This window comes from Homalodisca vitripennis, chromosome 4 (genome assembly GCF_021130785.1).
Source record: "Homalodisca vitripennis isolate AUS2020 chromosome 4, UT_GWSS_2.1, whole genome shotgun sequence".
NCBI lineage: Eukaryota > Metazoa > Arthropoda > Insecta > Hemiptera > Cicadellidae > Homalodisca > Homalodisca vitripennis.
Genome location: NC_060210.1, coordinates 190,771,593 through 190,785,420, shown reverse-complemented (window position 1 = coordinate 190,785,420; position 13,828 = coordinate 190,771,593).

Below are 13,828 nucleotides of genomic sequence, written 5' to 3'. Positions count from 1 at the left end.
CATTCCACGAAACATCACTAACATAACGCCCTGACGCGAGCTACGTTAACATTCCACGGAACATCACTAACATAACGCCCTGACGCGAGCTACGTTAACATGCCACGAAACATCACTAACGTAACACCCTGACGCGAGCTACGTTAACATTCCACGAAATATTACTAATGTACCAGCAGAAGATTGCTATAATTTTTAATATAGGCTACATCCATCCTGAAAATCTAATTTATATAATCAAAAGCTAATATTCTGTTTATGTGTTGTAACAAGGTTGTGTATCATATGATGATTACGTTTTGCAACTGTTGGAAGGAATCTTTTTCAATAATTCCCACCGAACTTATATAAAAATTCGAACACTGCTAAAATGTAGAGTATCACTGAAATACAAGGACGCGTCACTATCAAGACACATGTCGGGTCACATTTCTGTACACAAACACACAGACACAGACACTGACGTCACACTACGTCACATGGCACACTGACACGACGCACACGACAGTCGAGTGGAGAAGACACGTGCGCTCCGGCCAGGGGTGGCTCCACATCTGCCGTCGCCCCACCCCACCACCACCCCACCGCATTCCGTTGCCCACCACAGCTGTCGCTGCTGCAGCCCCTTACACTTCCACACCTCAGCGTGAGTCGCCGGATTTCGCACAATAAGGCAAGAAATTGCATCTTCCAGCTCTGTGACACCCCACCGGTGTTCGGGCGGACCTGACACCATTGCCATACGGTTATCGTCTTTCTATTGTCTCTTCCATTACTCTGCCCTAACAGCGGGACACGCCAGATTTATGTCGTATACGAGGAAACAGCGACATCTGACTGAATTAATCTGTGTTTCTCCAGCTTTTGTTTAACAGGTTACATAATACATAACACTCCATTTTGTAACGAGCTCCAATTGTTGGAACCTAAATCTTGACATCCACAAAGGCTTGTTTCTATACATTGTAATACAAAATATAATCGTCAACGTAGCTACCTATTTTGGGAAGGGTTGAATCAATGTGAACGCGTCAGATTTCAGACGCTACTCTAAGAGCAAGATGAAATGAAGCTAAAACTCAACATTCACATCATCGTAAAGTTTAATTTAATCCCGTATGCCTAGCAAAGTCAACAGGATTTTCTGCAACTCTAGCAATAAACATGATATATAGGTTTCTCTTGGTCCAAGGAAGTACCCTATTGATTTTGGGGTCAAAAGGTCGGGGGAAAGTCCGTCCTCTGTCTCTCTTACTATCCGTCTTTGCGATCTATTGATAGACAAAACCTAGAGACTTAACTCTTGTTAAATGTGTTCTTCTTGAACTAAAGAAGTAATAATTTTGGTGTTAAAGGACCAAAGTCCAATCCATCCGTCGATCTGACAATCCGTGCGATATCGATTCATATAAAAGCCCAACAGACTTGAAATTTGATACACACACGTTCCTATGGATCTTTGGATGTAAGGATTTTGGTGTTAAAGGATCAAAGTCCAATCCATCCGTCGATCTGACAATCCGTGCGATATCGCTTCATATAAAAGCCCAAGAGACTTGAAATTTGATACACACACGTTCCTATGGATCTTTGGAGGATTTTGGTGTTAAAGGATCAAAGTCCAATCCATCCGTCGATCTGACAATCCGTGCGATATCGCTTCATATAAAAGCCCAACAGACTTGAAATTTGATACACACACGTTCCTATGGATCTTAGGAAAAGGATCAAAGTCCAATCCATCCGTCGATCTAACAATATGTGCGATATCGCTTCATATAAAAGCCCAAGAGACTTGACATTTGATACACACACGTTCCTATGGATCTTAGGATCTAAGGATTTTGGTGTTTTTAAAGGATCAAAGTCAGTCAGTTTTCCGTTATTGGCTTTTTAATGATTTATACTCTATACGTACATTTACACTTAGAAATAAACGTGCATTCTTCTCCATGCATTTACTTTATCTGCACCTAAAAGCAAACTTTATCAATTTATCCCGACTTAAAAATATATATTTTTTAACTATGGGATATAACAGCAGTATTTGAAAGTACTATACCTTTTCAACAAGGTTTATTATCCACTTACAATTTAAAGTTACAGAGATCATTTTAAGATCCGGGAAGCACAGCTCAATCAATATAATAAAATTGATGATAGAAAGTCTCCTAATGAGATGTAGGTTATAGGATGACGATTCCTCACTTACAATTTAAAGTTACAGAGATAATTTTAAGATCCGGGAAGCACAGCTCAATCAATATAATAAAATTGATGATACAAAGTCTCCTAATGAGAAGTAGGTTATAGGATGACGATTCCTCACTTACAATTTAAAGTTACAGAGATAATTTTAAGATCCGGGAAGCACAGCTCAATCAATATAATAAAATTGATGATACAAAGTCTCCTAATGAGATGTAGGTTATAGGATGACGATTCCCCACTTACAATTTAAAGTTACAGAGATAATTTTAAGATCCGGGAAGCACAGCTCAATCAATATAATAAAATTGATGATACAAAGTCTCCTAATGAGATGTAGGTTATAGGATGACGATTCCCCACTTACAATTTAAAGTTACAGAGATAATTTTAAGATCCGGGAAGCACAGCTCAATCAATATAATAAAATTGATGATACAAAGTCTCCTAATGAGATGTAGGTTATAGGATGACGATTCCCCACTTACAATTTAAAGTTACAGAGATAATTTTAAGATCCGGGAAGCACAGCTCAATCGATATACTAAAATTGATGATATAAAGTCTCCTAATGAGATGTAGGTTATAGGATGACGATTCCCCACTTACAATTTAAAGTTACAGAGATAATGTTAAGATCCGGGAAGCACAGCTCAATCGATATACTAAAATTGATTATATAAAGTCTCCTAATGAGATGTAGGTTATAGGATGACGATTGAATAGACCCTGACAAACGGAAGACCTACGTAGAGTCTTGGTCGATCATTAATGATGATTTTACGTATGTGAAGTTTTAGAAATCATAACATAAATAACATAAACCCAAAAAATTACAATGATTACTTTCTTCTCTCTGTGTATTAAAAAAATACATTAATGTACAAGAATCCACAATACAATATTTAATTCGCTCATTCATAATTTACGTTCATAAAAACACAATTATTTTAAGTTTATGCGCTTACATTTTTACAAATCTAACACTGGTTTATTTGCTGAAAACATCCGGAAGTAGGATGCGAAACGGGAAATAATTTCAATTTATTCTTTAGGTTCTGGTATTATTTTCACCAACTCTTGTCCTTAAAGAATCAGCTACCACCTTACTGCAGAGCTTTTCAACACAGTAATAAAAACATTTGATACCGTACCGACCCTTGGGCTTCGGCTTTTCATCAGTACATTCACCGGCCTTTCAGATTCATCTATTTATTCATCAATATTTTGTTCACATTATTTCTAATATTTTAACATCATCTGAATACTAACAGCAATATAAAACGTAATATTTCATTCCTTAGTACAAATTAAATTAATAAAAGAACTTTAATTGATTAATCGGTTATGATTGATAATTCGATATTTCTCATACTTCAATCTCACGCCATGACGGCCAGACACGTGGCAGGTCCGCGGTGTGCGCAGTAGTCGATTGCGCATCTTCGTGGCGTGAGGTTGAAAAAGAACGGTCCGTGTAGGCTATACAATATGCATAGCTAAAAAGTTTCTTACTCAGATATCTTATCTCAAATATTAAATGTTAGCTGTTAACTAACCTAACTTGTTATCTTTATGTTTTTAAAGTTTTGAGGGAGTTTTACTTGAGAAGTGGTAATAGAGGTAACAATTTAATTTATTCTACCAGAAGTATAAATCTTAAACGGTTTAGGTTACCAAAAGTCAATAAATCACAATTCAGACAATCTTTTTCCTACGCTGGTCCAAAAATATTTAATCAGTTGCCTTAGCACATTAAGCAGATAGAAAACTTTAAGGCATTCTGTGCACAAGTAAAAAAGTGGCTTTTTAGAAAACCAGAAGTTAAGTTGTTTATTTAGAATACTATCATAACTACATCTGTAAATTTTTGACATGTTGATAACTGTATAATTTAATAAATTTTAATACGAAAATAATTAAAATTAATGTAAATAATTAACTATTAGTATAATATAATAATTTATTTAGGTTCGCAGAATGATTGTAGACGCTGCAGAAGCTCATATTTTTAGATATGTTTTAAGAAGCTAGACATGGAAATTTATTTTGTTTTAAACCTGTAAGTAGGAAATTAATTGTATATATTTTAGATTTTTATTTTTTTTCTCGCTGACCTCACTACTTGTAAAAGAGGTCAGTGTATTTTTCCTATCATTGTTAAGTTAATTCAATTTTGTAAGTTTATAGGAAATAAATCATTTATTCATTTATACAAATAAAAAATGCCAAGTTATTTGGTTTAAATTAAAAACTATCCACTACTTTTAATATAATTAACAAAATAAAAATGGCAGAATAAAATCTAGAACTTAAAAACCATGATATTTTTATTAATAAAAACACGTCAAGAAAACAATGAATATTTAATAAACAAGCCTCACATTTCTTATCATCTTATAACTTTATATCGCAAACAAAATGGAACTCCTCGAAACCTAGAAGAGGCCAACAGTAATCACAAAAAGCGCAATTAACGCTCGCCGAGAAGTATGTCTGATGGGGCTTCGTGTTTGCAGTGGACATTATTGGAATAGTTTATAAGTTAATTAAGGCCCGAGACTCCGGGTTTCGCCAGACTCGATTGGTCAGGTCGCTCCGGCATTACTGAATTGTAATTCCCCGGCTTTGTTGTCCCACCACTGCCCCCACCTTGACAATCGCATTGGTAACTTGGATACCACTCAATCTTATCACCAATATTGGGGGACAAGAAAACAATATTTGTTAGTATAATACGCACTTTTCGGAAGAAATATTGATAAAAATTAAATTGATCTATTATGAAATGAATCCTTATGAATAATTATAAAAAATAATATTACATTCTTTTACACTTAAAACTATCTGCATTTTTCTAATGTTTAATTGTAAGTGGAATAAATAAATGTCTTCTTTGTAGTTTCCCTGATTTTCAACTTACAATAGATAAAGTATTTAGTATAAAGCTCGTGTAATTCATTGGTCGGCGCATAATTAAATTGAAATCGTTAATAAATGTTGCTACCATGATGTAAAGCACAAATATTTCGTTATGAAACACATAGACTGAGAGTCGCTAGACCCACGGCAATCTCCAGAGTCTCCATGCCGGTGTGATTTCCTACTGCTCCGGAACCAGTTGTAGACGCTACACCTAGTACAATTTCCAGAGTTTCTTCCGTCGGTGTGATTTTCTACTGTTCCGGAACCAGTTGTAGACGCTAATCCTAGCACAATCTCCAGAGTCTCTTACGTTGGTGCGATTTCCTACTGCTCCAGAACCAGTTACAGACGCTAAATCCAGCACAATCTCCAGAGTCTCTTACGTTGGTGCGATTTCCTACTGCTCCAGAACCAGTTACAGACGCTAAATCCAGCACAATCTCCAGAGTCTCTTACGTTGGTGCGATTTCCTACTGCTCCGGAACCAGTTACAGACGCTAAATCCAGCACAATCTCTAGAGTCTCTTACGTTGGTGCGATTTCCTACTGCTCCGGAACCAGTTACAGACGCTAAATCCAGCACAATCTCTAGAGTCTCTTACGTTGGTGCGATTTCCTACTGCTCCGGAACCAGTTACAGACGCTAAATCCAGCACAATCTCTAGAGTCTCTTACGTTGGTGCGATTTCCTACTGCTCCGGAACCAGTTACAGACGCTAAATCCAGCACAATCTCCAGAGTCTCTTACGTTGGTGCGATTTCCTACTGCTCCGGAACCAGTTACAGACGCTAAATCCAGCACAATCTCTAGAGTCTCTTACGTTGGTGCGATTTCCTACTGCTCCGGAACCAGTTACAGACGCTAAATCCAGCACAATCTCTAGAGTCTCTTACGTTGGTGCGATTTCCCTACTGCTCCAGAACCAGTTACAGACGCTAAATCCTGCACAATCTTCAGAGTCTCTTACGTTGATGTGATTTTCTACTGCTCCAGAACCAGTTACAGACGCTAAATCCAGCACAATCTTCAGAGTCTCTTACGTTGATGTGATTCCCTACTGCTCCGGAACGAATTACAGACGGTAGGGCCAACACAAGCAAGCTCCAGAGAGCCTCTAAAGTACGTTGGACTCATTTTCCACTGCTCCATGATCAATTGAGATGCTAGAGCTAGCACAATCTCCAGAGCGTCTCGAACGTACACGTGGGACTCACTTTTGCTATCGCTCCAGAATCAGTTGGAGACATTAGATCTACCACAATCTCTAATGTTCCATTTGACTGTTTCAGAACCTGTTGGTTTTAAGAGCACAGATGCTACGATTCGGCAGCTCCAAGCAATGCGTACACCAGTTAGACAAAACAAACTGTCAGGCGTTTCCGAACCCTCGCAATAGCCATTCAAGAGATTGGAACTTAGAATTCCGTTCTCGTCCCGGCGGATCGGCCCATGTAGATATCGGATAGAAACGGATGGAAGGTGGCCGAAATAGTTGACGGGTTAATTAAACCAGGACCGTACCGTATGGCGGGGGGGAGAGGGGTGGCTATCACTCTTCGCTATATAATGACCTGCTTAACCCCCCCCCACCCACACGTGGACCACAATAACCGCACCATACGCTAGCAATAATGTCACTACGACCACCGCGCCGCACTTGTTACGATTAACGACTCCCATTATTGTTATGACGAAATTAATTCGTGGTAATCGTTTACATTTAAAGCGCACCCTGAGCTGGTTGTCCCACAATACATAAAGCTGTATTTCAGTTAAATAGGCAGTGACAACACAAATTAGACTGAGTTAGGTGAAATTCCACCAAAATGTATCACTGAAACAAAATATGTTTTCATAATACCAATATATCTTTTAACAGAGTTAAAAACAATTTCCTAAACTCCGTTACTTTTATTCGCCGTCTCCAAAACCGCCCGATATGTCAGGCGTACTGGCGACTATACTCTTTATCTATCGTATGATGATGGGAGGGTCTTTGAATTTCGTCTTGGACTGAGGGTCTTTGGCTGATGTACGATCGCGCGACAATACGCTGAGTATGGTTTTTATTCATTGAATTTTTAGGGTTGATTTCTACACCACTGAAGTTAAACAATATTATGATACTAAACGTCTTTAAAGTACGAGTAAAGTAAGATTTCAAACCAATTGCAACTTTTTGTGACCTCTCTGTTAAATCTGCAGCGTTATGGAGAAAGTATGTATAACTATAACATTTCTGCAACCAAACACGAGAACGTATACATTTTACTACAACTCACTATAACAATAAATTAAACTAGCTTAAGTTAAAATCAAAATAACTAACTTATTAATGAGGTAAAAACCAATCACTCACAATATATAGGAGAGCGGTGTAAACGAGGCTGCAGTATAGTAAGCGACCACCACTACAATGGAATCACGAAAACTGCTCTAAGCAAATACTCGTCTATTAATTAAAACCTTAACTTCAAAAGTTAATAGGATATATTTGGATTATTTGTCCATGTAATTATTTGGTAAAATCAATAAATTGAAAAGTAAGAAAATGTCACAATGGGGGAGACTGGAATCAGAGACATTGAATTTAGTTGACTTTAAAATTTGCCATTTTCTCATCACATTTTAATAAATAATTATTTATATTTATGACACAGCATGTGAAATGAGAATATAATGAGGTTGTTACTTAACTGCCGTTATCAATCTCGAACTGAAATTCCAGTATTAGGTATTCACACGACCTTACGTAATTTAAAAGTTAACATTTTATATTCAGTCATTAGACCGGGTTCAAAAGTGATTTAGCACATTACATGATTTTATCCACGAGCATTGGACAAAATTTTGCTAAATCAAAGAGGTTTTTCTTACCAAATTCTCTTCAAGATCTACTCTCAAACATAATTAACACTTCGAGTAGACCGACATGGATAAGCTGGACTTACGCGAGGGCTTTGCAAGTCTGGATCCGACTGCGAATCTCACCTGCAACAAAAACACAGCACTGTCAGGACTACATTCACACTTCATACTCTGCATATCTTAGTTATACAATAAATTTATAAATACAAGATCCGTCTGTTCCGAAAGCCGCAGTTTAGCTTCACGTCTATTCTTTAGTGTTATAGACGTAATGATATTTTTTAAAAGAAACTTTTCCCAAAACTTATATTATTAAAAATAAGGCATAAAAGTGTTGGTAATCCCCAAGTAGAGTATAGGTCGAGAGATTCCATGTGGTCCTCGGCTCGACGATGCGCAGTAGCCTACCGGTCATGTGGAGTGGAGGGGGAAGTCGCGAGCTCAGTCTGTGAGCTGACTCCCCTCCACAGCGCTCCCCTCCTTTCCAGTCGCGGTTCCCCTCTCGCGCATCTAGGAGACCACATAGAATCTCTCGGTTTGTACTAGCCATGCCTATATCACTGGAAAAGGTCCATAACATGTAAAACTATATCAATATATTTTTATTTTGAATAGGACTATATAACCTGAAATTTTAATTTAATATAGCCTAGCTAAAATAAAATAATTGCACTGGTAAAGTCCTATATAAAAACTATACCTTGGGAATGCTTAAAAAAACCCACGAAAAACTGCTAATTTATCCTTTGGGATAACAGAACTTGTGCAAGCGACAGCTGCAAAAAATAAATAATAAAAATAAAATAAAACTGTACAAACATTGACTAGGGTTGTTTGCCAGTTCGGTACGCCATTTTGGTTCAATATAGAGGCCGTTTACCATTTAAAAATTCACAATTCCGCTATTTATGATCTTGGAGAAAGAAGTAAATACACGGTTTTCGAGAAATTGAATACATGCAAATCCCATGAGAATGAATGATAATATATCAGTGTAACAAAATCTACCTACTTCTCCTGATGATTCAAAAGGACTATTTTAAAATTTACCTATCAGCAATTGTTGAAACGATTCCTAAAAATTTCACGGAAGCGTACTTTTAATATACGATCCAACTGATTGAATTCACTAGGTAACGTGCCAACTTAGCCAATGGCGCTGTTGTAACAGTTAAGGTGGTTATCGCGAGATAACCAAATCAAGCAACGTCGAGCGTGCCTGCTGGGATGGGTGACCACTGAGCGATCCTGTCCTTGCAAGCAGTCCGCCTACCCTGTCATCGGTGGTGGTTTGGATGCCACCTTTAAGCCGTTGGTCCCCAGGTAGTGTTAGAGAGGGCTTCTCAGCCCTAACTTCGCCCTTGTAAAATAACACATTATTTATTTTTAAGTTAAGATGAGCCTATTAAATTAAGAAATTCGACTATATGTACTGTACATTTTAAGATAACACATTTTAACCACCAAATTGATGTGACAAAAAAGTGTATCAAGCTTATGAATTCATAAGATTGGTAGTCCTACAAGCCAAACACAACGTTCGAAGGTATCTATAAGACGTTAGATAATGATAATACCGGTACAACAGCGTAACCTAAACGTAGCCTTTGGAGTGAGAGGCGGAAGACGGGCTGGAGAAGCTGTCAAATTACCTGGGGACTGGACAAGGGTCTCGTGCCAGCGGCAGGCTGCGTCTGTCCTCTACAAACACTTCATTCACTGCCCGTTCTAATAATATATAATGACGAGAACTGTGGACCATAAACTCTACATAGGGTGTGGATAGTTAATCTCCCAGAGTAATGGTGATAATAATAATAATAAATCTTTATTGCGTTCACAATTTAAGAAAATTGTATAAAATCGTCAATATTTTTTTAGCTGATTACAATTAATTTCAAATTTTATCCCAGCGGCTCATCATACTCTTCAACATAGTAGAACACCCTCAACACCAATAAGTTTCTCAATCGAACTTTGAACTTTTAACATGAATCTCTGACTTTCAATTTTGAAATTATTCGGACCGCTTTCTTTTGAATTCTAAATACCATTTCAAATTTGTATTTAGAACAGCTGCCCCTCAGTCTCAGCCCGTATGTTATATAAGGCACACCCTTGTTATATAAGGGTATACAAGGTCAAAATTGGCCGTTCTTAATACATCCAAGGAGCAAAACTTTGAAAGGTTTCGTAAAGCATAAATTCCCGAAAAAACGTTTGAACAAATGTCTTCTATGTGATCGTCCCATGTCAAACCTCGATCAAGGCACATCCCTAGGAACTTGGTAGCATCATTTTACTCCAGGAGGACATCATCCACCATCACAGCAGCGCAGTCCTCTGGCTTACATATGATATAAAGCCTCAAGCTTATATATGATATAAAGCCCAATATCAAAATGATATTTCTACCTCGTCAATTTATTTTTTTTTAATAGTACACTTTAAACATGAATATCACATATTGATAGTTATTAAATAAAGGCATGCCTATTATCAATAAATAACTAGATTTAATAGCCGGGTGTGGATATCGTCCGATATTGGCACATCAAAAACATTTTTAAATAATTGCTGAAATCAGATATTTTTAATGACTAAACATGTTATGGTGTATTAATAATTAATTTTACTTACTTTTATTATTACTGGCACTTTTGGATCGTAGAGTTTATAGACATACATGTCAATAAAAACATTTAACGCCTTTTCGATGAAAATATTTTGGTATTCCAGCTTGAGCCGGTGGTAATACTGAATAATTCAATCACTATCTTCGGCTATTCTATTATATTATTGTTATGATTTACATTGTTCAGAAATATGCTTAAAACTGTCGATCGAATATGGGTTCGAATAGCCCCCTTGCAACGCTCTATGCAAGAACGTAGCCAGGAATTTATTTTGGGGGGGAGGACTGGACAACTGATATTTTCCCGTAGTGGACAGAGAATAAGGCCCCATTTTATTCCTTAAAAAGTTCTTGAGCCGTTTCTTTTTTAAGAACTATCATTTAGCAGTACATGTCAGTAATACTGAATTATTTAAATAATTATAATCGTTTACTAAGAAATTAATAGAAAAATTGAAAACTTGGTGGGGTCCGGACCCCTTGGACCCTCTCGCTGGCTGGCTACGTCCTTGGCCTCATGTAATTACAAATTTCAAAAAACTTAATCGTTGCTGCCGAGACAACTAGTGATCGTACTTATTTCCACACACAAAAGAGAAAATCCAGTCTAAACGTGCGTATCACACATTTGCGTAATGAATTGAAACTTTCCAGTATCGCACCTGCCCGGCCACACAACTGTAATATTTCAAGATACAGGTGACGGGGTGGTGGAGGGAGTGGGGGGGCGACAGGTAAAGTGAAATGTGGGAAGAGTACACCACAATACAGCGGCACGGTTGGATTGGATATGCAGGAAAAACCAATAATTGAAGTCGGGTTTGCCGGAGCCGAGGCCGGGGGAACTTGTCATCCGGCACACGCGAGTTCCGATATGCGGGGAACTGCATGAGTGTAATAAGAGCAGCGGGTACGGTACCGTACCCTGCCGCCGCCGCGCCGCTCTCCAGCCGAAAAAACGTTTCATATTGACTACAACTGCCTGAGGGAAACACTTCACAGGGTACAATTGAAGAACTCGGGGCAGACACTACCATATACTCCCCGTTCACCGTGCTGTCGGCTGCGCTCGTGAGCTATGATATTCAGCTATACTAGTCGTCCTGAAAACATGTGTTGTTTCCTGCGCCAATTTTAAATAATTACACGAGTTTTCATTTACACTTTTGTAACACGCCCATTGTGTATGACATTTTGATTGTAATAAAAGGTTTACAAATAAAAAAACTACATATATGTGTATTCATAGCCGGCTGTAGTTGTATGAACTTACGTTTTTCTCCATAAGAACAATGTTTAACTTCACGCAGTTTTTCGCCCTAATTTTGATCGCATCGTTGAGGGAGTGTCTCATTTTAAGGATATAAGAGACAGTTCGCTATGTCTCGTAATCAATATGCACCCAATCGCTTTTTTAGGTTTTAGGTGTATACATTTTCAATATGTACACAATCAAATCCAACAAAGTGTACGATTTTCACCCCATACAAATATCGAAAAAAATAAAAAGAGTTTGGATGCGTATTAATTATATCTTCTATAATTCTAAGACTAAAGTAAGGGCCGTAAAATTAGATGAGGTTTAACATTGTTCTAATGGGAAAAAACTCAAGGTCATTTAACTACAGCCGGTTTTTAATTAAGTCTATTAAAAGTTATAAAATCTAGTTAGGCGCCTTCACACGGGTTGCGAGGACAGTTGATGCAACCCGCATGACACCGTTTGTTACTAGTAATTAGCACGGCAATCTCACATATGACACTAGCATGGTAATTTCTCTGCTGGAAGTGTGCGAATTAAAAGGAGAAGCTATTTGCATTACAAGTTCAATAAACAACGCCAAATAAGATCGACTTAGATAATTTTGGATTACTTGAATAGAATTAGTAATTTTTAACAATAGAGGAAGTTTGTAACTTTTTTCGGTATTTTTAGTTAATTTACATGATTCACATACAAAAAAAACTTGATTTATACTGTAATGAAAAAGTAACAGGAATCTAGAAAACCGTATCAAATTCTAACAATTGTAGAAACATCAACCCACAAAATTCGAACATACCCCGTGACTTCGATATCAAGAACAACAATGTAACGACGAACACGTCTGATCTCTACCACCCTTCCAACCATCGCCAACAGGAAGTGCCTATAGTCATTTCCCCAGTCTCTTCCTTCTGCGGTGCGTGTGACGCGCAGCGCAGCGCAGTGTTGTAGTGTGACCCCTGCCAATCGTACTGGGCATTCAGGCATATACTGTACTTGGTATTTTCTTGACGTACAACTTTTTACGTTATTAGTTACTAGCTGTTCCCCGCGGCTTCGCACGCTTTTTGTAAGCTTTGCTCGTGTATGAGCACTTCTGGTTCAAGTGAATTATATTGTCAACGCCGATGTAGAGTTTACCTTGTTGACACTATCAAGAAAATCTGCCAAAAGTGTATGTTTATAGACATTGTACACGTACATGTACTTAATAATAAAGTGGTCTAACATTCAAGCTATAAGGCCAAACAGACATTCATTTGAAAGACAAATATCCATAAAAACTTAGCGCCTTCACATAGTGTGTGACGTACAAACACATAGTTTGTATTATACACAACTATCTCGTAATTGTAGTTTACAATGTGCAGGCGCTTTGATAACTTATATATTTTGCAGCGCCTCCTGGTGGTGAGTTACATCAATGGGCATAGCATATAAACCTTCTACGTGGAAAAATACATATACTACATACAAATTTTCATAATGATCGGTCAAAAAATAGTTTCTGAGTCTATAAAGGACAAACACACAAACATTCATTTATATATATATATATATATATATATATATATATATATATATATATATATATATACAGGGGCGAGTTCATCGCTATACCTTCTTTAGGTTCTAATTTGTTATGCTTGTTTTAACCTTAATCAGGTTTTGACACCTGAAAAAGATGATGGATCCCAATCCTCGCAACGGAAGTTTTATTTTTGTAACATACTATAGTGATGGCAAATGCCCGGAATCCTGTCACATGTTCAAATAATCAATAATTCCATCGCAAATAATTACTTTTGTAACATAGAATAATATATAATGCTGTATGGATGCAAGTTCACTTGGTTCAATGTTGACTTGCAAATAAGGGTATTTTGAAATTAAGACAATGAGTTTACAGAATTTTACTTTTATG